Source organism: Rana temporaria, chromosome 6 (genome assembly GCF_905171775.1).
Source record: "Rana temporaria chromosome 6, aRanTem1.1, whole genome shotgun sequence".
Lineage (NCBI taxonomy): Eukaryota > Metazoa > Chordata > Amphibia > Anura > Ranidae > Rana > Rana temporaria.
Window position 1 is genome coordinate 95,219,193 of NC_053494.1, and position 26,158 is coordinate 95,245,350.

The following is a 26,158-nucleotide window of genomic DNA, read 5'->3' on the forward strand; positions in this document are numbered from 1 at the left end:
CCTATACCGTTTAACCGGCATATCTGATTCCTGTAACAGGAAGAAGGTCAGCTCCTCCGGCAGTTCCTCCCTGAATTTTTTAACAATTTCCCACACCTCCCCCTGAACCTTTGTATTCCTGGACAGCTCCAAAAGATATGTATTAACCACTTGAGACCCGCGCTATTGACAAAAGACGTCAACAGCGCGGCTCTCAGGTGCCAAGTGGACGTCTTTGGACGTCTTTTAAAGTGCATTACCCGCGCGCGCCCCTGGGGGGCGCGCAGCGGGTAAACACTGTCCCGGGGCGTCGCTCGGGAGCCGATGCGTGTACCTGGCGGCCGCGATGTCTGCCGGGTACACGCGATCGTCGGTAACACAGCAGGGACGTGGAGCTCTGTGTGTAAACACAGAGCTCCACGTGCTATCAGAGGAGAGGAGACCGATCTGTGTCCCTTGTACATAGGGACACAGCATCGGTCACCTCCCCCAGTCACCCCCCTCCCCCCACACAGTTAGAACACACCCAGGGAATACATTTAACCCCTTCCTCACCCCCTAGTGTTAACCCCTTCACTGCCAGTCACATTTATACAGTAATTAGTGCATTTTTATAGTACGTCCGCCGCAATAATCGCAGATCGCCACCATTACTAGTAAAAAAAAAAAAAAAATCATAATTCTGTTCCCCATTTTGTAGGCGCTATAACTTTTGCGCAAACCAGTCGCTTATTGCGATTTTTTTTTTTTTACAAAAATACGTCGAAAAATACGTATATCGGCCTTAACTGAGAAAAAAATATATATATTTTTTTTAATTGGGATATTTATTATAGCAACAAGTAAAAAATATATATATTTTTTTTTAAATTGTCGCTCTTTTTTTGTTTATAGCGCAAAAAAAAAAACGCAGAGGTGATCAAATACCACCAAAATAAAGCTCTATTTGTGAGGAAAAAAGGACGTCAATTTTGTTTGGGAGCAACGTCGCACGACCGCACAAATGTCAGTTAAAGCGACGCACTGCCGGAAGCTGAAATTTCGCCTGGGAACGAAGGGGGTTTATGTGCCCAGTAAGCAAGTGGTTAATGTCCCTCTTTTACCATACCGCCAGAATCTATCTGGCATATCCACATAACATCTACATAGAACAGCTGGAGTGCGGTACCACTGCGACAGAATCTTAAAGTTCATCTCCTGCGTTCTAACACAAACTGAGGAATCAAACATGTTTCGTATGATCTTGTTCTTTTGCTCCTCTGAATAGACCCTCCACAGTTCCCCTTCCCACCTATTAAAAAAAGGCAGTAGGAAGTCTTTGGCAGGTGTGTTTAACAATTCACTCATTTTGGAGAGAGTATGTCGAAGGATTCCATTCCCAGTACAATACTCCTCAAATTTTGTTAACTCTGGTTCGTAGCTACTCGGTGAGCCCAAGGTATCCAGAAAGTGTCGCAGCTGTAACGCACTCCAGAAATCCAATTGATAGGGTACCGATCCTGTTATCATCTCCTGCATTGCGGGCCATACTCCTGCCTTTACAAAATGGGATGCTTGAAACCGCCCTTGTTCTACAAGTATACTAAAAGAACCCTTCCTCCAGCCTGGTCCAAACTGTGGATTCCCCAAAATGGGGAAACTGGGTGAGTCTAATGTTGATAATTTTTCCTTTGCGAATAACCCATATCTCAACCTTAAAGGGTCACTAAAGTAAAACATTTTTTTTGCTGAAATGACTGTTTACAGGGTATAGAGACATACAAGTTGACTGATTCCTTTTAAAACTAGATTAAATTCAATCATATAATGTACCTCTAGTTTCACTTTTGGTTTTAAACTGGTTTCATGTTTCTGTGAAGTAAATAGACCCACAGAACAAAAACAAACACATCCAGGGCAGTGTTTTGTTTTTAAAATGAATCTGATTGGTTCTGAGGAGTTTTAGACACACAGTAATGACAGCTTAGACCACCGTGAAAAGCTCCCAGTACTGTGGTTATAAGGAGCCAGACAAGCAGGAAGTGTGGAGATCACAGCAGAATTACAGCTACTTCAAAGCAAAAACGAACAATGAGGACATGAAACCAGTACTGCAGTAAGGTAAAGGAAGCTATTTAGCTAAAAAAAAAAATTCCTTTAGTGATCCTTTAAAGTTGGACCTAACAGGGGGTGCTTCTTCAAGTCTTTCGGGAGCTCCCTATAACACCATGTGGCTCGGTGAAGCAACTCGTTACACTGGGCTTGTCCTAACACAGGCAAGATTTTCTCCTCCCTATGTCTACTCCAATTTATCAGACGACTCAATAAGGCTGCCTGATAATATTTACATTTATCCGTGGCAGCCACCCCCCCCCCATATCTTTTAGGCGGTGATAATATAGATTCCCTAATTCTTGGCTGTTTATTTGCCCATATGAATCTATTGAAGAGAGATTGTACCTGTTTGAAAAAATGTCTAGGTATAGCAATAGGGAGTGTCTGAAAGAGGTATAAGAATTTCGGTAAGATGTCCATTTTGATAACGTTACACCTCCCGAACTACGAATGGAACCCTCTTTGTCACCCATCCAGGAGGATCCGCACTCTAGATAGTAATGCTAAAAAATTAAGCTTATATACTTGTGCCAGATTCGCCGGGATGGAGGTACCTAAATATGTCAAAGCTTGATCTGTCCATTTAAATTTATAATTAGCCTTCAAAGTATCCAGTTCTTCCCTGGGAATCCCTACTCCCATTGCTTCAGATTTTGTGTAATTAATCTTAAAATTTGATAGATTACCATATCTCTCCAATTCTTGAATCAAATTAGGGAGGGATACCATTGGGTTCGTCAGATTAAACATCATATCATCCGCGTATGCCGATATTTTATACTCCATACCTCCCACTGACACTCCCTTAACCGGTTAACGCCCACCGCATGTACATATACGTCCACAGAATGGCACGTACAGGCATATGGGCGTACATGTACGTCCCCGCCTTTCCGCGGGTCGGGGGTCCGATCGGGACCCCCCGGTACATGCGGCGGTCGGTAACCTGCGGGGAGCGATCCGGGACGAGGGCGGCTATACGTTTCTAGCCGCGCGATTGCTTCACTGTGGCGGCTGCATCGATCGAGTGATATCTTTTATAGGGAGACTTGATCGATGATGTCAGACCTACAGCCACACCCCCCCTACAGTTGTAAACACACACTAGGTGAACCCTAACTCCTTCAGAGCCCCCTGTGGTTAACTCCTAAACTGCAACTGTCATTTTCACAATAAACAATGCATTTTTTGCTGTGAAAATGACAATGGTCCCAAAAATGTGTAAAAATTGTCCGAAGTGTCCGCCATAATGTCGCAGTCACAAAAAAAATCGCTGATCGCCGCCAATAGTAGTAAAAAATTAAAATAAAACTATCCCCTATTTTGTAAACGCTATAAATTTTGCGCAAACCAATCGATAAACGCTTATTGCGATTTTCTTTTACAAAAAATAGGTAGAAGAATACGTATCGGCCTAAACTGAGGGGAAAAAAATGTTATATATGTTTTTGGGGGATATTTATTATAGCAAGAAGTAAAAAGAATGAAATATTTTTCAAAATTGTCGCTCTATTTTTGTTTATAGCACAAAAAAAACGCAGAGGTGATCAAATACCACCAAAAGAAAGCTCTATTTGTGGGGAAAAAAGGACGCCAATTTTGTTTGGGAGCCACGTCGCACGACCGCGCAATTGTCTGTTAAAGCAACGCAGTGCCGAATCGCAAAACCTGGCCTGGGCATTTAGCTGCCTAAAGGTCCGGGGCTTAAGTGGTTAATATCTGGATTCGCTCGGATCCTACTTAATAGGGGCTCCACAGACAGGGCAAATAAAAGTGGGGATAACGGGCACCCCTGTCTTGTCCTGTTGGATAACTTAAAGCTTGGAGACATTACTCCATTCACCTTGACTTGTGCAGTAGGGTGGGAATAGTTACTTGAAATCCACTGTATCATCCTATCACCGAACCCCATGTGTCTCAATACCGAGAACATAAATTGCCAATTTATACGATCAAAGGCTTTTTCTGCATCTGTTCCTAAAAAGACACATGGGGTTCGGAGTGTCCCCACCAGGTGTATTAAATTCAGGGTCTTGATTGTGTTGTCCAGAGCTTCCCTCATCTGCACAAAACCTACCTGGTCTTTATGAACCAGGCTAGGTATATGTTGTCGTAATCGCGTTGCCAGAATCTTAGAAAAGAGCTTCACATTCGTGTTCAGTAGAGATATCGGCCTGTAGCTCCCACATTGGGGAGGGTCTTTACCTTCCTTTGGTATAATCGCAATCAAAGCTTTCAAGGATTCTGTATGATACAGACGTGTATCTCCTAAGCTATTAAACATTTTGACCATAAATGGTCCTAAAACAGGGAGAAGAAGTCTATAATAGTGCATAGTAAGACCATCTGGGCCCAGTGATTTACCTCCCTTCCCCCCTTTCACTACCTCCTGAATTTCTCCTATATCAATTGGGGGGCATTCCCTCCCACTGCTTGTAAAAGCAGTCTAGAGGCTAATTAGCTGCTAGGATTGCTTTTACATGAAAGCCGACTGCTGGCTCAAAAGAATGATACCTAAACCCGCAGGCATCATTCTGGTATAACCATTCAAAGTCCAGCAACATACCAGTATGTTGCTGGTCGGTCCTTGTAATCTTTTTTTTTTTTTTTTTTTTTTTTTCATGCAGCCTGTTGGCTGAACAAAAAAAAGAGATTGATCGGTGGGTATGCCCACCATTAGAATACTTCCCTTCATCCACCCACTTCTAATGATGGGCATACATGCACCATTTATATATGCCGAAGCATGGGGGTATCCTCCCGCAAAAGTAATGCTGCATACACATGGTCAGACTTTTCCAGGGGCAAGCCTTTGTCGGAAATTTAACTGTATGTACGCCACATTAGGAGCAGATTGCTCCTCCGCCCCTGCTGCCCCCATTCTTCGGCATATATGCTCTTTTTTTTTTAACTGTGGTGGTGAAATCACCTCCTACAGCATTGGAGTCACGGCTTTATGTATCGTGGGAGCAAACGCTGTTGCTGTCAAGATAAATAAATCCGCGCTGCAACTGAATGGCGTACCTGAAAACAAAAAAATGGTTAACAATAAAATACAGTAAACAGTAAAGTATAAAAAAAATTACATACCTGAAAAGCAAGCATGATAAAACATAATAACAATAAAACATTGCAGAATAGAATACAGTAACAAAAAAGCAAAACAATAGAGGGAGAGAACAATAAAACGACAACTATTTTATTTATTCTATTTTTTAACACTTTTTTTTGTAACTGTAACTAACTGTTCGGTTCCAGGTTTGGGTCTGTCAAAATGCGATGGCATCTTGGGAGACCCTGTGTAAGTGTGTCCTAGTCTCTGAAATGCTGTGCCCTACGCTAATACTGCACTAGTGTGTGGTAGCGTTCAAAACATTCACCAATGCAAAGACCAGGATTGTCAGGACAGCGTGAACAATAACGGGTCAAATCTGCACTTTCTACAGACACAACATTTTCTTTGGGGGTTCGTTGGGTAGGGGTCCTCGGGAGGGCATACGGAAAATGCCTCTCATGCTGCTGGCTTATTGCATTTAGTTGGGGATGGTGAGGTGCAGCACCGCCTGGATACAGGAGGGCTCGGACAATATTTCCCTGGAATTTACGGTCCACATATAATGACTTATCACTACCCCTTTCCGAATAAGGGTGACAGCAATATCCACACTCGTCAGTGCTCCCTATGTAATCTGGGCAGTTCTTCTCTACGTGACTATCTTTTCCCTCATAAACCATAAAACTAGATGTGTAGCCTGTGGCCCTGTCACAGAGCTTATACATCTTGACCCCGTATCTGGCACGCTTGCTGGGAAGGTACTGTTTGAAAAACAAGCGGCCAGAAAATGTAATCAGGGACTCATCAACGTAGACAACGTAAGCTGCAAAACGTTCATTGAAGTGGTTTATGAGGAGCATAATTTTGTAGAGCCGATCGCATTCAGGTTCTCCACGAGGACGACAAAGTTCATTGTTGTTGAAATGCTTGAACCGCAAGATCTGCTCATATCGTGCCCAGGTCATGGAGGCAGAGAACATGGAGCCGCTGTCGTCTACAGGATCGTATTCTGAGCCTGAATCTGACAGATGAGTGACCTCCTCTTCAGTATCTATCATGCTTAGAAACGTGTAGGCCTCTTCACTAGTGTACCTTCAATTTGCCATTTTGGGCTCTAAATTTACTGGTACAACTAGTAAGATTCAAAGGTAAAAAAGCACCTGAATGTCAGCGACTGAGTCAAACGCTACCAACAAAAACTGTTAGCGATCGCAGGGATCAGGCCTGACTCTGCGAACGCTGCAGTTGTGTGTTGCGTTTTGTAAGTTACAGTGATCGATACTGCACTTGGGTGGGCTGGGCTGGGCGGAGGGGCAAAATGCAGGTGCTAGCAAGTATCTGGGCTGATCCCGCTAACCATGTGTTTTTGGGAACCCTCAACTGCTGGGGACGCTAGTATAGATCTGATCAGATCAGATATTGATCTATTCATATACTATACCACTAAGGGAGGTGTATGCTACGTGCATGGGTGTTAACGCTACTGGCACTAACCTGACACTGCCTGGGTCGACGCAGACCCTATCTGACGCTAAAACCTAATTGATATCACCTGCCGGGCGATCAGGGGGTTGAACCTTTATTGGGTAATAAATGGCGGGTGCCCTGACACTATAAAAAGCAAACTAACTAACCATATTAGGTAATATATGGGCGTACCTGACACTATATAAAAACCTGGCGGTGAACCTAAATAGCCAACTGGCTAATTAGCGTCACCACTGACACTTATACGGTGATCACTGGTGAAAGGGTTAACAAGGGGGACAATCAGGGGGTTAAAACCTTTATTAGGTAATATATAGGGGTACCTGACAGTATATAAAATCCTGGCGGTGAACCTAAATAGCCAACTGGCTAATTAGTGTCACCAGTGACACTTATACGGTGATCACTGGTGAAAGGGTTTGCTTAGTGACACTGGCGACAGGGGGTGAAAGGGTTACCTGGTGGGCGATCAAGGGGTTAAAACTTTATTAGAGGGTACCCTGGACCTAAAGGGGCCTAACACTATTATCCCTAACACTTTTTACAGTCACAAATGACACTAAATGCAGTGATCAGTAAATAAATGACCACTGCAATCAGTGACACTGTGACTGGGGGTTCAGGGGGTGACTGGGGGGGGTGGAAAGTGTGCCTATGTGTCCTGTTGTCAGTGTACTGTTAGTGCACTTACTTGATGTCTTCTATCCTCAGCGCTCCGGACAAAAAGACCGCAAGGAGAGATGACATCACTTCCTCCTGCCTGTGTTTACAATTCACAGGCAGGGGAAGCTTCTCACTCGCCAGGAGCGATCGTGAGGGGGTGGCCACGATTCGATGGCTGCCCCCCCATCACGGATCGCTCCTGATGAGCGAACCCCCTTACCCGCTGGGAGGCAGGGACGTATATATACTCCCATCTGCCTGCCCGTGCCATTCTGTCGACGTATATAGTCGTGCGGCGGTCGGCAACTGGTTAACCACTTAAGGACCGAGCCTCTTTCTAAAATTTGCTAGAAAATTACTTAGAACCCCCAAACATATATTTTTTCTCTAACACCCTAGAGAATAAAATGTCGGTCTTTGCAATACTTTTTGTCAAACCATATTTGCGCAGCGGTCTTAAAAGGGCACTTTTTGGGATTTTTTTTTTAATTAACTATTTCATTAGTTATTTCATTTTTCCACAGCCACAGTTTTTTCACTGACTTTACAGTCCACATATCTATCACTGTCTGATGCCTGTCCATCCTGGATGCCCCTGTGGGGGCTGTCTGCCGTGAATGTCCCCCCATCACAACCCTGGGAAAGCGGTTCACGCATATGGGGGCGTTGGTGGCCTGACTCCCATGCCAGCAGTACATAGAAACCTTGGAAGTACCAGCTGGGACTCCCCTAAAAGAGTGAATGCATTGAACCAATCTGAAATTGTATTTATGTCATTGCAGTCCCAATAAGTCGCGAAATGCGTAGGGTCAACAGATGTCAACTATGTGTCACAACAGCATCTTCATATTGCATCAATTCATTTTTGTCTGTGTACTGTTATTTCCTCATATTCATTTATTGTATAGTCTGTGTTGAACCATATATTAATTTTATTTCGTTTTTTATATAATAAAGTTGTTAAATTAAAATTTTGTATATTCTTTTGTCCCTCCATGTTATGGATTAGATTAATAACCTTTAGCCTAGTAGGTATCTATTCATATGTATATTTTATGAATCTTTCTGAAAAATAGAATATAGTCAGTCATTTATGAATCAAATATGTGAAACCAAGATATACAGTGTATTATAGGAAAACTTTTTCAAAGAAATAAATTTCTAACAGAAAAAAACACTGCACAGAAACAATAAAGTGTAAATGCTGCCAAGTACCAAAAAATTGTGGATAAAAATTAAAAAACAAGTGAAAAAGGAAGAGGTACAGCGCAAAAACTATTGGTGATTGATGGAAGTACCTATGTGTGAACTAAAGCGTATATATATATAAAAACACAAGCAATAAATGTATAGGAATTACATATGATATAGTAAAATTCCAATGGTGCAAAAAAAAGGGCCAAGGTTCAATAAAAATAATAATAATAAATGAGTGTAGTCCATACACTTATAGTGGTGAATAATAGAAAATCCAAAGAGTGAAAAAAAGTCCAGTGAGAATCATCTATGCAATATTCAAGCATGGGCGTAAAATGAAGGATGGATGGCCGCACTCCAAACCAAACAGGTTGTCTTTATTTAAACGAACAGCAAAACATACCAGATCACAGCAACAGAAACAGGAGGATAACCGACGTTTCGCACTGACTTAGTGCTTATTCATGGCCATGAATAAGCACTAAGTCAGTTCGAAACGTCGGTTATCCTCCTGTTTCTGTTGCTGTGATCTGGTATGTTTTGCTGTTCGTTTAAATAAAGACAACCTGTTTGGTTTGGAGTGCGGCCATCCATCCTTCATTTTACGCCCATGCTTGCCTAGTGCACTGCCAGCACCCTTGGAATCCTACACCTGTGTATGACCCTATAGCAGACCCACCTTGAGCGGTGATTTTCCTTCTTCTATGCAATATTCAAGATGTGACATCCAAGATAGTCCAAAAGATACCAGAACTATTGACCACTACAGCGGTCAGTATAGGCCCAGGGTATTATTTAGAGTCTCCCAACAAGACTGAGGGATATCCGGTTTCTAGATCCTAGGCAGTACCTTCACAGTGTATCTCAGAAGGGAGAGAAAAAATGGAATCCCCATAGCGTGATATTGTTTTCACCAACGGTATTTAATAAAAAGTAATGCACTTACATTTGAATCAAGAATGCAAACACATGAGAGTATGGCGTCCACCTATATGAACGAAAGGCGTGGCTTGCGTCCCGACGCTATCTCGTCTCACATAGCAAGCTGGGACAGCGGGAGAATTTGAGGAGAAGACGCCGAGATCGTTCGTTTAGACGGCAGTTCATATAGGCGGACGCCATACTCTCATGTGTTTGCATTCTCGATTCAAATGTAAGTGCATCACTTTTTTATTAAATACCGTTGGTGAAAACAATATCACACTATGGGGATTCCATTTTTCTCTCCCTTCTGAGATACACTGTGAAGGTACTGCCTAGGATCTAGAAACCGGATATCCCTCAGTCTTGTTGGGAGACTATAAATAATACCCTGGGCCTATACTGACCGCTGTAGTGGTCAATAGTTCTGGTAAGCAGACTATAATACCTCATCACTTTGGGTGTTCGACTCTGGTGGATAAGATCTTTTGGACTATTTTGGATGTCACATCTTGAATATTGCATAGATGATTCTCACTGGACTTTTTTTCACTCTTTGGATTTTCTATTATTCACCACTATAAGTGTATGGACTACACTCATTTATTATTATTATTTTTATTGAACCTTGGCCCTTTTTTTTGCACCATTGGAATTTTACTATATCATATGTAATTCCTATACATTTATTGCTTGTGTTTTTATATATATACCTTAGTTCACACATAGGTACTTCCATCAATCACCAATAGTTTTTGCGCTGTACCTCTTCCTTTTTCATACAGTGTATTATAGATATGTCCACTATTATATAACAATTAGACCTTTATCCTACATATACTTCATTCAAAGTCCTGCACTTTCTGTTCTCCTTTTTATCTTGTTGGGGAGTTAGTAAATGGCTATTTGAATGATAGCCGGTATTACCCCCTCTATGTTTTATTACATTAATATAACAAGGATTTTCATTGGGATAGGGATATGCTTTTTGGTTATTTGCTCCATATATATTGTTATGTACGGGTTTACACACTGTTACTGCTTCCGTTATTAATCGCTCCCTGCATATATGGTGATGTTATACATCTGAACATATATGTTTCGATATTTTTAGATCATTATTGGTAAAAAACATTGTGCCTCTCATGCGGTCCGATGCCTATCAGACCAAGCTGGTGACAATTACTGGATGTAATTTGCCTTCTCTGATGCTGTGGTCACTTTACTGTCAGTACCAAAATTTTGTGGTGAGCACCCATACTAATTGAATAAAGATTGTTAATATTGTGAATATTATGATTACATATATTTGATTTGGATTCTATCGTTATATATTTCTTTAACTTGCATGATGAATATAGATGCATGTTGAACTGCCCCGAAGAAGCAGAAAATTAGTCTGCGAAACGCATTGGCTATCCGTACATACAAGCATCTGTTCAAGACATTCAGATTAAGAATCCATTTTGGTTAAATATGTACAGAATATGACCAAATGTTATTATTGAATCCATTTTTAACTATGTGAATTTTGTAATAAATTTATATTTTACTATACCTTTGTGGTTGTGCTTAATTGGTGACAGAGAAATATACCCTTTAAAATCCTATTACACCATGAGAGATTGATGCTCTTTCTCGTCCTTCTACAGCTGTGTTGGGTGTCTCTTCTTTCCATGCAGTGACACCTCTAAAAAGGGGTGGCCTCTTACCTCACAGCTGTAAGGTAACAGCATGAAAATAAAGTGATGGTCTGGTTTCCTCTGCGGGTCCTTTCCTGGGTGTCTGGTCGAATTAAGTAGCCTGGGGGTGGGGGTTCTCCTTGTATAGAATCAATAATAGTAGCTGATGGCTCTGCTATACTCCGCTTTAACACTTCCACATACACCCCCTGACTTGGTCGGGGTGTAAGAAAAATGCCCAAATAGTGTAGTATGTTTTTTAAAAAAATTTCCATAAAAACTGTAAAAGGTAACATATGAGGCGTAGCTAATGTTAAGTATTTGCGTCGTTCCCGCGCCGAGTTTTGAAATTTTACGTCGTTTGCGTAAGTCGTTCGCGAATACGGATGGACGTAATTTACGTTCACGTCGAAAGCATGACGATTTGCCGACGTCATTTGGAGCATGCGCACTGGAATTCAGTCGCGGCCGGCGCATGCGCAGTTCGTTCGGTGCAGGACGCGCTTCATTTAAATGATACACGCCCCCTACCCGCCGAATTTGAATTCCGCCGGGTGATTTACGCTACGCCGCCGCAACTTTACAGGCAAGTGCTTTGTGAATAAAGCACTTGCCTGAAAAACTTGCGGCGGCGTAACGTAAATGAGATACGTTACGCCAGCAGAAAGATCCGTTGATCTTGCTGAATCTTGCCCAGTGTGTCAACCATTTTCCTGAAGCTGCAACAACAGCCTATTTCTCAGAGCTTGCCACAATAATACAAATGACCCTGGGAAGCTGCATACTGCCTAATTGAATATCAAAACATATACCTGTACAGCTAAATGGCAATAAAGTATGAGTATATTTAATAAAAATGGGCTGAATAAAATATGAGTATATTTAATTCCGGAGGCCATGAAATGCCAGGATAGCACAAACCCCCCCTAAATTACCCCATTTTGGAAAGTAGACACCCATAGCTATTTGCTGAGAGGCATGTTGAGTATTTTTAAAAGAGGTGCAGCGCCTAATAAAGTCCAAGGATAGTATATAACGAGTCAAAAGTGACGATCTTAAAGTATATACTGGTACGCTGGATAGAAGAGCCGTCACCAACACCCAATAATACTGACTCTTACCCTAAACCAAAGAAGTATGTAACCCAATGACAATGCCAGTGATCCTCAGCTGCAAATGAATCAACTCGTCCAGGAGCATGCTGATTACAATGCAATGTTTCCAAACTCCACCACCGACTTCCAAGAAATTCAATAAAGGGTCCTCTCAGAGATGAAGAGAAGTATACTCATTGCGCAGACATCCGGTAAATGTAATTTTATTACGTAAAAAAATTAAACTTGCCTGCTCTTCGTGAAAAGCCATGCAAATGACTGTATACAGAGAAGATACATCAACAGTGATGAGAATGTAGCTTTCTTTCCATTCCACCAGTTTAAGGGCATTTATAACCTGTGTGGAATCTCTCAGGTAAGATTGAGTTATTGGGGGCGTGGCCAATGACCGGGATGTGAGTTGCCTGAGCTCTGTCCATGTATCACACATCCTTACTAGATCCTGGTAACCCGATCGAGTTCCGGGGGTCCTTCTCAGACCCTCAGGACATTGGAGCACATCTGGGGATGGTCAAATACAGCCCTGCAATGGAGAATGCACCGAGATTCATGCCGCCATCTCAGTAGCAGCAAAATGGCGCTGGTCTGCCTCTCACACAGAAGTATGGACAGCCCTCCTCTTCTTCCTCCTCAGCGCGGCAGCCTCCAGGGAAGATTGAGTCACAGTACATCCCAGCTTCTAGCCCTGCTGACCCCCTCCTAAGGACACTGATGGTGATTCTCATGAAGCTGCACACCCTAATACAGGCCACGCAGAACCCACCCTGGCACAGATCATGGAGGCTATACAGCACAGCCATGCTTCCCTCACCACACAAATGAACTCCATTAAAACTGACTTGTCCTTACAGAAAAATGATGTTCACACCCTCCGTCACAGAGTGACAAATGCTGAACAACGCATAGGTACATTGGAAGATGAGACACGCCCCTTGCAGGGCTCTGTTGAGCTGTGTCAGACCCAAGACTACACTGCTGACAAGCTGACTGACATGGAGGACCACCTGAGGTGTAACAATTTGCGCTTCCTGGGGTTCCCAGAAGGTTCAGAGGGCAGAGCTCCTGAGACTTTCATGGAGCTATGGCTGACAACCACTTTAGGCGCCTCTACCTTCTCACTGTTATTCGCAATTGAACGAGTGTATAGAGTCCCCCTGCGCCCTCTGGGGCCCAGTCACGTGCCATGCTTATCAAACTACTACACTTCAGGGACAGGGAAGCTGTTCTCAGGGCTGCCCGAGAAAAAGGCTGAGTATCCTTTAACGGTAATGGAATCATTTTTTTTCCTGACTTCTCAGTAGCTACACAAAAACAGGGCTACCTTTCTGGCCATCAAACAGAGGCTTAGAGAGCTACATTTACCCTATGACATGCTGTATCCTGCATGATTGAGGATTATTTACCAGGGCAAGGCCTACTTTTTCCTAAGAAGGTGTCACTATGGGTAGATACCCTGAGGCATCCAGATCACAGGAATCAGAACCGTAGGTCCCCTCCTCACTGAAGTTACCTATCATATAACACATTTATCTACCCCTGGTTTGCAAACCTCCCCACTTGTTTGAGGTTAACAGGGGAAGGGAGAAGGAAATGATGCCACATTCCTTCCGATTCTCTCATTCTCTTCTTCCCGCTAGCCGCTGGGGACAGTTTCCAACCCCTTATCCAACCTGCTTATCCTGGATGACATAAATACAATGTTCCTCATTTCATTTTGATCATTTTCTCCTGCTAATTTTGAAAAAATAAATTCTAGACTCCGGGTTACTACACATATTTGTTTTGTGTGGACACGGATGGAAGCCCAATGCTACAGACTTCTCTCCGCTTCTCAGGGTTTGTTGGTTGAGGGACTATACTGTGGCCCCCCTGCTTTGCAGTATTGGTTTTGGGAACAAAGCTCTCATGTGTTTGGGAGCCGGGAGGGTTAGAGTGGTTTTGAACGTACTGGGACTTTTTCTTGTTTTTTTTGCTCTGTTTTTGTCCACTAATCCTTGTTCATCTGGTCTGGTCAGTCTTCCTGGTGTACAGTCGTTTTCTGCAGAAGGCACACTGTCATCAAAGTGATGATCCAGAGGTATATACTGGTATGCTGGAACAGAAGAGTTGTCACCAACACCCAATAATACTGACTCTTAACCTAAACCAAAGACCTATGCACAGTGGGTAACCCAATGACAATGCCAGTGATCCTCAGCTGCAAATGAATCCACTCGTCCAGAAGTATGCTGATTACAATGCACAGATATCATTTTCCAAACTCCTCCATCGACCGCCAGGAAAGCCAATAAAGGGTCCTCACCACAGCAATGGTACTCTTAGAGATGAATAGAATACGCATTGTGCAGACATCCATGTGCTTAGTGAAAAAGCCATGCATATGGAAATGACCAGCATTTCCAACCAACAAAATGGCGGCCGCTTTCAGGTTCACGTTAGTGTCACACGTTCCAGCTTCCTACTACGCGTTTTGTCATCAGATGACGCCGTCAGGGGCGTGGCTAGGCGTGCAATGCTGCTGTTTAAAAAGGGGACGGCTTACGCAACTATGGATCGTGGCTGCATTCCAGGGAACCGGAACTACAACCCCAGGCTACTCGCACTTAAGGGCGGCTAACATAAGTACAAAGGGCCAGATCCACAAAAACCTGACGTAACTTAAAAAATCCAATTTAAGTTACACTGGCTTAAAGTTTCTACCTAAGTGCCTGATCCAAAAAGCACTTATCTAGAAATTTCAGGCTGTGTAACTAAAATTCCGCCGGCGCAAGGCGTTCCTATTCAAATGGGGCGAGTCCCATTTAAATGAGGCGCGCTCCCGCGCCGGCCGTACTGCGCATGCGCGTCGGCCGTACTGCGCATGCGCGAAGTTACGTTACGCCGAGTTTTGAGGATCGCGACGGCTTAAAGTTGCGTCGGGGAAAAAAAAAATTACAGCGGCATGCATTCCTGAGGGAGAACTCCATGCCAATTTTCAAAGAAAAAACCGGCATGGGTTCCCCCCCCCAGGAGCATACCAGGTCCTTAGGTCTGGCATGGGTTGTAAGGAGACCCCCCCACGCCGAAAAATTGACGTAGGGGGTCCCCCTACAATCCATACCAGACCCGTATCCAAAGCACGGTACCCGGCCGGCCAGGAAGGGAGTGGGGACGAGCGAGCGCCCCCCCCCCCCTCCTGAGCCGTGCCAGGCCGCGTGCCCTCAACATGGGGGGGTTGGGTGCTCTGGGGCAGGGGGGCGCACTGCGGGCCCCCCCACCCCAGAGCACCCTGTCCCCATGTTGATGAGGACAGGACCTCTTCCCGACAACCCTTGCCATTGGTTGTCGGGGTCTGCGGGCGGAGGCTTATCGGAATCTGGGAGTCCCCTTTAATAAGGGGGCCCCCAGATACCGGCCCCCCACCCTAAGTGAATGGATATGGGGTACATCGTACCCCTATCCATTCACCTGGAGGCAAAAAGTAAAAGTTAATAAACACACAACACAAGGCTTTTTAAAATATTTTATTATTCTGCTCCGGACGCCCCCCCTGTCTTCGTTATTAGCTCAATTACCAGGGGGGGCTTCTTCTTCCGCTCTCCGGGGGTCTTCTTCCACTCTCCGGGGGTCTTCCGCTCTCCGGGGGGGCTTCTCCGGACTCCGGGGGGGCTTCTCCGGACTCCGGGGGGCTTCTTCCATCTTCTCCCCTCTTCCGCTCTTGACTCGGCGAACCCCGGTTCTTCTGCAGCTCTCCGGTGCCTTCTTCTTCAGCGCTGGCTGCCTGCTATGTTTGTGTGTTAGCTCGATTTCAAACAGGCAGCCGGCGCGGTCTTCTGTGGCGTCAGGGTCTTCTGGTCTTCTGTTCTTCCGATGTTGTCTCGTCGCCTGTTGTCGCTGTAATGATGGAAGCGCGCCTTGCATCACATTTATATAGGCATCACCGTCCCATCATGCTCCGGTAGGTACCCACGTGGTGGGTGCCTACCCACGTGCACCCACCACGTGGGTACCTACCGGAGCATGATGGGACGGTGATGCCTATATAAATGTGATGCAAGGCGCGCTTCCATCATTACAGCGACAACAGGCGACGAGACAACATCGGAAGAACAGAAGACCAGAAGACCCTGACGCCACAGAAGACCGCGCCGGCTGCCTGTTTGAAATCGAGCTAACACACAAACATAGCAGGCAGCCAGCGCTGAAGAAGAAGGCACCGGAGAGCTGCAGAAGAACCGGGGTTCGCCGAGTCAAGAGCGGAAGAGGGGAGAAGATGGAAGAAGCCCCCCGGAGTCCGGAGAAGCCCCCCCGGAGTCCGGAGAAGCCCCCCCGGAGAGCGGAAGACCCCCGGAGAGTGGAAGAAGACCCCCGGAGAGCGGAAGAAGAAGCCCCCCCTGGTAATTGAGCTAATAACGAAGACAGGGGGGGCGTCCGGAGCAGAATAATAAAATATTTTAAAAAGCCTTGTGTTGTGTGTTTATTAACTTTTACTTTTTGCCTCCAGGTGAATGGATAGGGGTACGATGTACCCCATATCCATTCACTTAGGGTGGGGGGCCGGTATCTGGGGGCCCCCTTATTAAAGGGGACTCCCAGATTCCGATAAGCCTCCGCCCGCAGACCCCGACAACCAATGGCAAGGGTTGTCGGGAAGAGGTCCTGTCCTCATCAACATGGGGACAGGGTGCTCTGGGGTGGGGGGGCCCGCAGTGCGCCCCCCTGCCCCAGAGCACCCAACCCCCCCATGTTGAGGGCACGCGGCCTGGCACGGCTCAGGGGGGGGGGGCGCTCGCTCGTCCCCACTCCCTTCCTGGCCGGCCGGGTACCGTGCTTTGGATACGGGTCTGGTATGGATTGTAGGGGGACCCCCTACGTCAATTTTTCGGCGTGGGGGGGTCCCCTTACAACCCATACCAGACCTAAGGGCCTGGTATGCTCCTGGGGGGGGAACCCATGCCGGTTTTGTTTTTTACAAATTGACGTGGAGTTCTCCCTCGGGAAAGCATACCAAATGCCGTCGCTGCAATGGGCCTTTACAAGGTGTGACTAACTTTACACTTTGTAAAACGAGCCCTAATTTTACACTTGCAAAATAACACTTACGGCGCAAAAAAGAAGCTAGAAAGCTTTGTGGATCGCCTTAAGTGCTAATTTGCATACTAGCAACGGCATTTCGACTCGAAATGCCCCCAGCGGCGGATGCGGTACTGCATCCTAAAATTAGGCAGTGTAAATCAATTACACATGCCGGATCTTCTGTGTAACTTTGGAAAAAGCCTTTTGAGGATCGTTTCCAAAGTTACACACAGACTGAACAGCACTTAAGTCGGAGTATCTCTTTTGAGGATCTGGCCCAAAATTCTCACATTGTTACATATAAAAAACATCAATTCAAATTAAATTAAAATGCTCTAGAGCGTGCGGGACAATATTATGCCGCATACACACCATCACTTTATGTGATGAAAAAAAACGACATTTTCTGTGAAGTAAAAAATGACCTTTTTGAAACTTCAATTTTCAAAGACGAAGTTGCCTACACACCATCGTTTTTCTCACAATGTTCTAGCAAAGCGAGGTTACTTTCCACCACGTTTTTCCATTGAAGCTCGCTTCATAACTAGCTTCTGGGCATGCGCGGGTGTAAAAACGTCTTTTTAAACAACGTTTTTTGCTACACACGGTCAATTTCTGTGAAGTAAAAAACAACGTTTTGAAAAACGACACATAAAATTGAAGCATGCTTCAATTTTTTTTGGTCGTTTTTTACAAGACATAAAACGACGTTTTCCCCCACACACGGTCAATTAAAGTGACGTTTTTAAAAACGTCGTTTTTTTTCATCACATAAAGTGATGGTGTGTACGGGGCATTAGTTTGAAAATCAATCTGTTCCTATAATCGGCGAATAAACCCAGAGAGCAGTGCCATCTTGTGGTTAAAAGTAGTAATACATCAAATACATTATTGTACTAGTTATCAATCAGACAAAACAGATTATATATGCAACTCATACTGAAACATATTAGATTATCTGAAAATAAGTGGATAAACATCTCTTACATTAAAAACGATAATATACAAATAATCTCATAGAACAATAACAATATCATCATGTGAACTACTATTAACCACTTCCCGACGGCCGTACGACTATATACGGCCGCAGGGTGGTTCTACTTCTCTGGGACGCCGTCTTTTTACGGCCGCCCCTTTCCTCGTTCCCCGCGCGCGAACTTCTGTGCTGGCCGTGTGCCTTGGACACAGCAAATCACAGATCGCCGTGAACGGCCAATCGGAGTGGCCGTTTGGTAGGCGATCTGTGCGGCCAATGAGAGATGATCTCATATGTAAACATATGAGATCATTTCTCATAGCAGGCTCTCACAATGAGTGTGCTGTCAGGGAGAGAGCAGAGGCGTTGCTAGGGGGGTGCGGTCCGCACCCGGGTGACACCCGCTAGAGGGGTGACACCATCCCGTTTTTTTTATTTATTTTTTTTAGCTGACACGCCCAGCACTGCTGGGCATGCCAGCTAAAAAAAAAAATTAAAGAAAGGAATAAAAAAACGGGACGCACCCACCAGAGGGTGACACCAAGAGCAGGACAGAAAGGCCGTGAAGAGATGAGAGCGTGCGGGCAGTGCCGGCTTATGTCTGCCCGATGGCAGTTTAACATCATGTACATCGGTACACAAATCACTGCCGAAGTGAGACCCTGAAGAGCACTTGCAGAGCTGCAGCGGGGTGCCGAGTGCAGGAACGCTCCCTGTGTGCCTCCTACACTCAGCACTAGTAGACATCTATTACAAACACTTCTCTATCAGGGGTGAACTCCACTGGACAGATCTTTTCTAGTACCCGCCTCTGTCATGATGTCATTCAGAGGCTGGGACAGGAAGAGAGAGGCACCGCGAGGGAGCGTGCATGTTGCTGTTATTAGGTAAGTGAGCAGTGACATACAGAGCAGAATGTATGTTGTATGTGTAATGTTGCAGTGACTCAGCACTTTCTCAGTGCACTGACTGGACTGGTTACTGTCTTGAGAACTGTGGTGGGTTTTGTCAGTGGGTTTCAATGAACTAACACTGCCATTAGCTAGTAATGTGTAGCATGAAGGGGTTAATGTACTGACACTGGCCTCTAATTCAGTATGAGGTGTTATTGAACACTACCATTGATCTCAAATGCATTAGTAACCAGTAGCAGTTAATTAACCCCTTTGTGCTGCATTAGTGGCCAGTGTTAATTAACCCATTCATGCTCTAATACAAAGTGGTTAATTAACACTGACCACTAATAAAGCACAAAGGGGTAAATTAACACTGGCCACCACTGCATTAATGATCAATGGCAGTGTTAATTAACCCCCTTGTGCTGAATTAGTGTCCAGGGTTAATAAGCCCCTTCATGCTGCAGGATTTAATATAGCCTAATGCCACTGACCATCTATGCTGGGGGCTATTATTGTAGCTACTGCACCAACCCCGTGTGCAGCCAGAGTCAGACCAGTGACACTAATGTGATGCCAAGGAGCTGCTGTAAGAAGCAGCAGAGCACCTCCGAGATCAAGAAGGTACTTGGCATAATACATGGACACAGACCTATCTTCAGATACCGTCCTCTCTCTCAGCCGTCCTCTCTGTCCACCACCCTCTCTCTCAGCCCCACATCTCTCTCAGCCCCCCTCTCTCTCAGATCCACCTTCTGACCACTACCCTTTCTCTCAGCCCCACTCTCTCTCAGCCCCCCTCTCTGTCCACTATCCTCTCTCTGAGCCCCTCTCACTCAGCCCCTCTTTCTGTCCACTATCCGCTCTCTCTGAGCCCCTCTCACTCAGCCCCCTCTCTGTCCACTACCCTCTCTCTGAGCCCCTCTCTCTCTCAGCCCTCTCTCTGTCCCCTACTCTCTCTCTTTCAGCCTCACCTCTCTCTTTCTCTCTCTGCCTCATCTCTCTCTCTGCCTCACCTCTCACTCTCTCTCTCCCTCACCACTCTCTCAGCCTCACCTCTCTCTCAGTCTCACCTCTCTCTCTCATCCCCACCCCCTCTCTCTCATCCCCACCCCCCTCTCTCTCATCCCCACCCCCCTCTCTCTCATCCCCACCCCACCCTCTCTCTCTCATCCCCACCCCCCTCTCTCTCTCTCCCCCCCACCATTCTCTCTCTCGTCCCGACCCCCTCTCTCATTCTCTTAGCCCCATCACTCTCTCTCTCAGCCCCACCTCTCTCTCTCAGCCCCACTGCTCTCTCCCTCAGCCCCACCTCTCTCATCCCCTCTCTCTGTCCACTACCCTCTCTCTCTGAGCTCCTCTCTCTCTCAGCCCCTCTCTCTGTCCACTACCCTCTCTCTCTCAGCCCCCTCTCTGTCCACTACCCTCTCTCTCAGCCCCACCTCTCTCTCTCAGCCCCTCTCTCTCTCTCAGCCCCCTCTCTGTCCACTACCCTCTTTCTCTGAGCTCCTCTCTCTCTTAGCCCCTTTCTCTGTCCGCTACCCTTTCTCTCTCAGCCCCCTCTCTGTCCACTACCCTCTCTCTCTCAGCCCCCTTTCTGTCCACTACCCTCTTTCTCTGAGCTCCTCAGCCCCCTCTCTGTCCACTACCCTCTCTCTCTCAGCCCCCTCTCTATCCACTACCCTCTCTCTGAGATCCTCTCTCTCTCAGCCCCTATCTCTGTCCACTACCCTCTCTCTCTCAGCCCCCTCTCTGTCCACTACCCTCTCTCTCTCTGAGCTTCTCTCTCTCAGCCCCTCTCTCTGTCCACTACCCTCTCTCTCTCAACCCCCTCTCTGTCCACTACCCTCTCTCTCAGCCCCAGCTCTCTCTCTCAGCCCCTCTCTCCGTCCACTACCCTCTCTCTCTGAGCTCCTCTTTCTCTCAGCCCCCTCTCTGTCCACTACCCTCTCTCTCAGCCCCCTCTCTGTCCACTACCCTCTCTCTCTCAGCCCCTCTCTCTGTCCACTACCCTCTCTCTCTCAGCCCCCTCTCTGTCCACTACCCTCTCTCTCTCTCTGAGCTTCTCTCTCTCTCAGCCCCTCTCTCTGTCCACTACCCTCTCTCTCTCAGCCCCCTCTCTGTCCACTACCCTCTCTCTCTGAGCTTCTCTCTCTCTCAGCCCCTCTCTCTGTCCACTACCCTCTCTCACTCTCAGCCCCCTCTCTGTCCACTACCCTCTCTCTCAGCCCCTCTCTTCGTCCACTACCCTCTCTCTCTGAGCTCCTCTTTCTCTCAGCCCCCTCTCTGTCCACTACCCTCTCTCTCAGCCCCACCTCTCTCTCTAAGCCCCCTCTCTGAGCCCCCTCTCTCTCATCCACACCTCTCTCTCAGCCCCCTCTGTCCACTACCCTCTCTCTCAGCCTCACCTCTCTCAGCCTCATATCTCTCTCTCTCAGCCTCATATCTCTCTCAGCCTTACCTCTCTCTCTCAGCCTCATCTCTCTCTCTCAGCCCCACCTCTCTCTCTCAGCCCCCCTCTATGTCCACTACCCTCTCTCTCTCTCAGCCCCTCTCTCTGTCCACTACCCTCTCTCAGCCCCCTCTCTGTCCACTACCCTCTCTCTCTGAGCTCCTCTCTCTCTCAGCCCCTCTCTCTGTCCACTACCCTCTCTCTCTCAGCCCCCTCTCTGTCCACTACCCTCTCTCTCTGAGCTCTCTCTCTCTCAGCCCCTCTCTCTGTCCACTACCCTCTCTCACTCTCAGCCCCCTCTCTGTCCACTACCCTCTCTCTCAGCCCCTCTCTCCGTCCACTACCCTCTCTCTCTCAGCCCCCTCTCTGTCCACTACCCTCTCTCTCAGCCCCACCTCTCTCTCTCTAAGCCCCCTCTCTCAGATCCACACCTCTCTCTCTCTCAGCCCTCTCTCTAAACTCCTCTCTGTCCACTACCCTCTCTCTCTCAGCCCCCTCTCTGTCCACTACCCTCTCTCTCAGCCCCACCTCTCTCTCTCTCAGCCCCTCTCTCTCTGAGCTCCTCTCTCTCTCTCAGCCCCCTCTCTGTCCACTACCCTCTTTCTCTGAGCTCCTCTCTCTCTTAGCCCCTTTCTCTGTCCGCTACCCTTTCTCTCTCAGCCCCCTCTCTGTCCACTACCCTCTCTCTCTCAGCCCCCTTTCTGTCCACTACCCTCTTTCTCTGAGCTCCTCAGCCCCCTCTCTGTCCACTACCCTCTCTCTCTCAGCCCCCTCTCTATCCACTACCCTCTCTCTGAGATCCTCTCTCTCTCAGCCCCTATCTCTGTCCACTACCCTCTCTCTCTCAGCCCCCTCTCTGTACACTACCCTCTCTCTCTCTGAGCTTCTCTCTCTCAGCCCCTCTCTCTGTCCACTACCCTCTCTCTCTCAACCCCCTCTCTGTCCACTACCCTCTCTCTCAGCCCCTCTCTCCGTCCACTACCCTCTCTCTCTGAGCTCCTCTTTCTCTCAGCCCCCTCTCTGTCCACTACCCTCTCTCTCAGCCCCCTCTCTGTCCACTACCCTCTCTCTCTCAGCCCCTCTCTCTGTCCACTACCCTCTCTCTCTCAGCCCCCTCTCTGTCCACTACCCTCTCTCTCTCTCTGAGCTTCTCTCTCTCTCAGCCCCTTTCTCTGTCCACTACCCTCTCTCTCTCAGCCCCCTCTCTGTCCACTACCCTCTCTCTCTGAGCTTCTCTCTCTCTCAGCCCCTCTCTCTGTCCACTACCCTCTCTCACTCTCAGCCCCCTCTCTGTCCACTACCCTCTCTCTCAGCCCCTCTCTTCGTCCACTACCCTCTCTCTCTGAGCTCCTCTTTCTCTCAGCCCCCTCTCTGTCCACTACCCTCTCTCTCAGCCCCACCTCTCTCTCTAAGCCCCCTCTCTGAGCCCCCTCTCTCTCATCCACACCTCTCTCAGCCCCCTCTGTCCACTACCCTCTCTCTCAGCCTCACCTCTCTCAGCCTCATATCTCTCTCTCTCAGCCTCATATCTCTCTCAGCCTTACCTCTCTCTCTCAGCCTCATCTCTCTCTCTCAGCCTCACCCTTCTCTCTCTCTCTCAGCCCCACCTCTCTCTCTCAGCCCCCCTCTATGTCCACTACCCTCTCTCTCTCTCAGCCCCTCTCTCTGTCCACTACCCTCTCTCAGCCCCCTCTCTGTCCACTACCCTCTCTCGCTGAGCTCCTCTCTCTCTCAGCCCCTCTCTCTGTCCACTACCCTCTCTCTCTCAGCCCCCTCTCTGTCCACTGCCCTCTCTCTCTGAGCTCTCTCAGCCCCTCTCTCTGTCCACTACCCTCTCTCACTCTCAGCCCCCTCTCTGTCCACTACCCTCTCTCTCAGCCCCTCTCTCCGTCCACTACCCTCTCTCTCTCAGCCCCCTCTCTGTCCACTACCCTCTCTCTCAGCCCCACCTCTCTCTCTCTCTAAGCCCCCTCTCTCAGATCCACACCTCTCTCTCTCTCAGCCCTCTCTCTAAACTCCTCTGTCCACTACCCTCTCTCTCTCAGCCTCACCTCTCTCTCTCAGCCTCATATCTCTCTCAGCCTTACCTCTCTCAGCCTCACCCTTCTCTCTCTCTCTCTCAGCCCCACCTCTCTCTCAGCCCCCCTCTCTGTCCACTACCCTCTCTCTCTGAGCTCCTCTCTCTCTCAGCCCCTCTCTCTCTGTCCACTACCCTCTCTCTATCAGCCCCCCCTCTGTCCACTACCCTCTCTCTCAGCCTCACCTCTCTCAGCCTCATATCTCTCTCTCTCAGCCTCATATCTCTCTCAGCCTTACCTCTCTCTCTCAGCCTCATCTCTCTCTCTCAGCCTCACCCTTCTCTCTCTCTCTCAGCCCCACCTCTCTCTCTCAGCCCCCCTCTATGTCCACTACCCCCTCTCTCTCTCTCAGCCCCTCTCTCTGTCCACTACCCTCTCTCAGCCCCCTCTCTGTCCACTACCCTCTCTCGCTGAGCTCCTCTCTCTCTCAGCCCCTCTCTCTGTCCACTACCCTCTCTCTCTCAGCCCCCTCTCTGTCCACTGCCCTCTCTCTCTGAGCTCTCTCTCTCTCAGCCCCTCTCTCTGTCCACTACCCTCTCTCACTCTCAGCCCCCTCTCTGTCCACTACCCTCTCTCTCAGCCCCTCTCTCCGTCCACTACCCTCTCTCTCTCAGCCCCCTCTCTGTCCACTACCCTCTCTCTCAGCCCCACCTCTCTCTCTAAGCCCCCTCTCTCAGATCCACACCTCTCTCTCTCTCAGCCCTCTCTCTAAACTCCTCTGTCCACTACCCTCTCTCTCTCAGCCTCACCTCTCTCTCTCAGCCTCATATCTCTCTCTCTCAGCCTCATATCTCTCTCAGCCTTACCTCTCTCAGCCTCACCCTTCTCTCTCTCTCTCTCAGCCCCACCTCTCTCTCAGCCCCCCTCTCTGTCCACTACCCTCTCTCTCTGAGCTCCTCTCTCTCTCAGCCCCTCTCTCTCTGTCCACTACCCTCTCTCTCTCAGCCCCCTCTCTGTCCACTACCCTCTCTCTCTGAGCTTCTCTCTCTCTCTCAGCCCCTCTCTCTGTCCACTACCCTCTCTCTCTCAGCCCCCTCTCTGTCCACTACCCTCTCTCTCTGAGCTCCTCTCTCTCTCAGCCCCTCTCTGTCCACTACCCTCTCTCACTCTCAGCCCCCTCTCTGTCCACTACCCTCTCTCTCAGCCCCAGCTCTCTCTCAGCCCCTCTCTCCGTCCACTACTCTCTCTCTCTGAGCTCCTCTTTCTCTCAGCCCCCTCTCTGTCCACTACCCTCTCTCAGCCCCACCTCTCTCTCTAAGCCCCCTCTCTCTCATCCACACCTCTCTCTCTCTCAGCCCCCTCTGTCCACTACCCTCTCTCTCAGCCTCACCTCTCTCAGCCTCATATCTCTCTCTCTCAGCCTCATATCTCTCTCAGCCGCACCCCTCTCTCTCTCAGCCCCACCCTCCTCTCTCAGCCCCACCTCTCTCTCTCAGCCCCACCTCTCTCTCTCTCCCTCAGCCCCACCTCTCTCTCAGCCCCACCTCTCTCTCTAAGCTCCACCTCTCTCTCTCAGCCCCATCTCTCTCTCTCAGCCCCATCTCTCTCTATCTCAGCCTGACCTATCTCACCCCAGCCTGCCCTGTATCACCCAGCCTGCCCTGTACCACCGCAGGCCGCTCTGTGCCACCCCAGCCTGCCTTGTACCACCCCAAACAGCCCTATACTACCCCAGCCTGCCCTGTACCCCCCCAAACAGCCCTGTACCACCCAGCCTGCCCTGTGCCACCACAGCCTGCCCTGTACAACCCCAGCTTGCCCTGTACCACCCCAAACTTTCCCATGCCACCCCAACTTGCCCTGTGCCACCCTAATTTGCCCTATGCCACCATAACTTGCCCTATACCACCCCAACCTGCCCAATGCCACCCTAACTTGCCCTGTACCACCCCAACCTTTCCCATGCCATCCCAACTTGCCCTATGCCACCCTAACTTGCACTATACCACCCCAACCTGCCCTGTGCCACCCTAACTTGCCCTATACCACCCCAACCTGCCCTATTCAACCCTAACTTTCCCTATACCACCCAAAACTACCCTATATCACCCCAACATGCACTGTACCACCTTAACCTGTAATATACCACCCCACTACACCAACCTGGCACTATACCAATCTATACTACCCTAACCTGCCACTATACTATCATTTACAGGGGCTGGTTTGGGGTGCGCCCCATGCCTGTGCGCTGCCTGCTTGGTGCTGGGCAGCCTAGACAGAGGGGGGGGGTGACACCATGTTTTACCGCACCGGGTGACACCAACCCTAGTGACGCCACTGGGAGAGAGGAGACCTATCTGTGTCTCTTGTACATAGGGACACAGATCGGTCACCTCCTCCAGTCACCCCCCTTCCTCCACAGTTAGAACACTATATAGGGTACCCATTTAACCCCTTCCTCACCCCCTAGTGTTAACCCCTTCAATGCCAGTCACATGTATACAGTAATTAGTGCATATTTATAGCACTGATTGCAGTATAAATGTGAATGATGCCAAAAA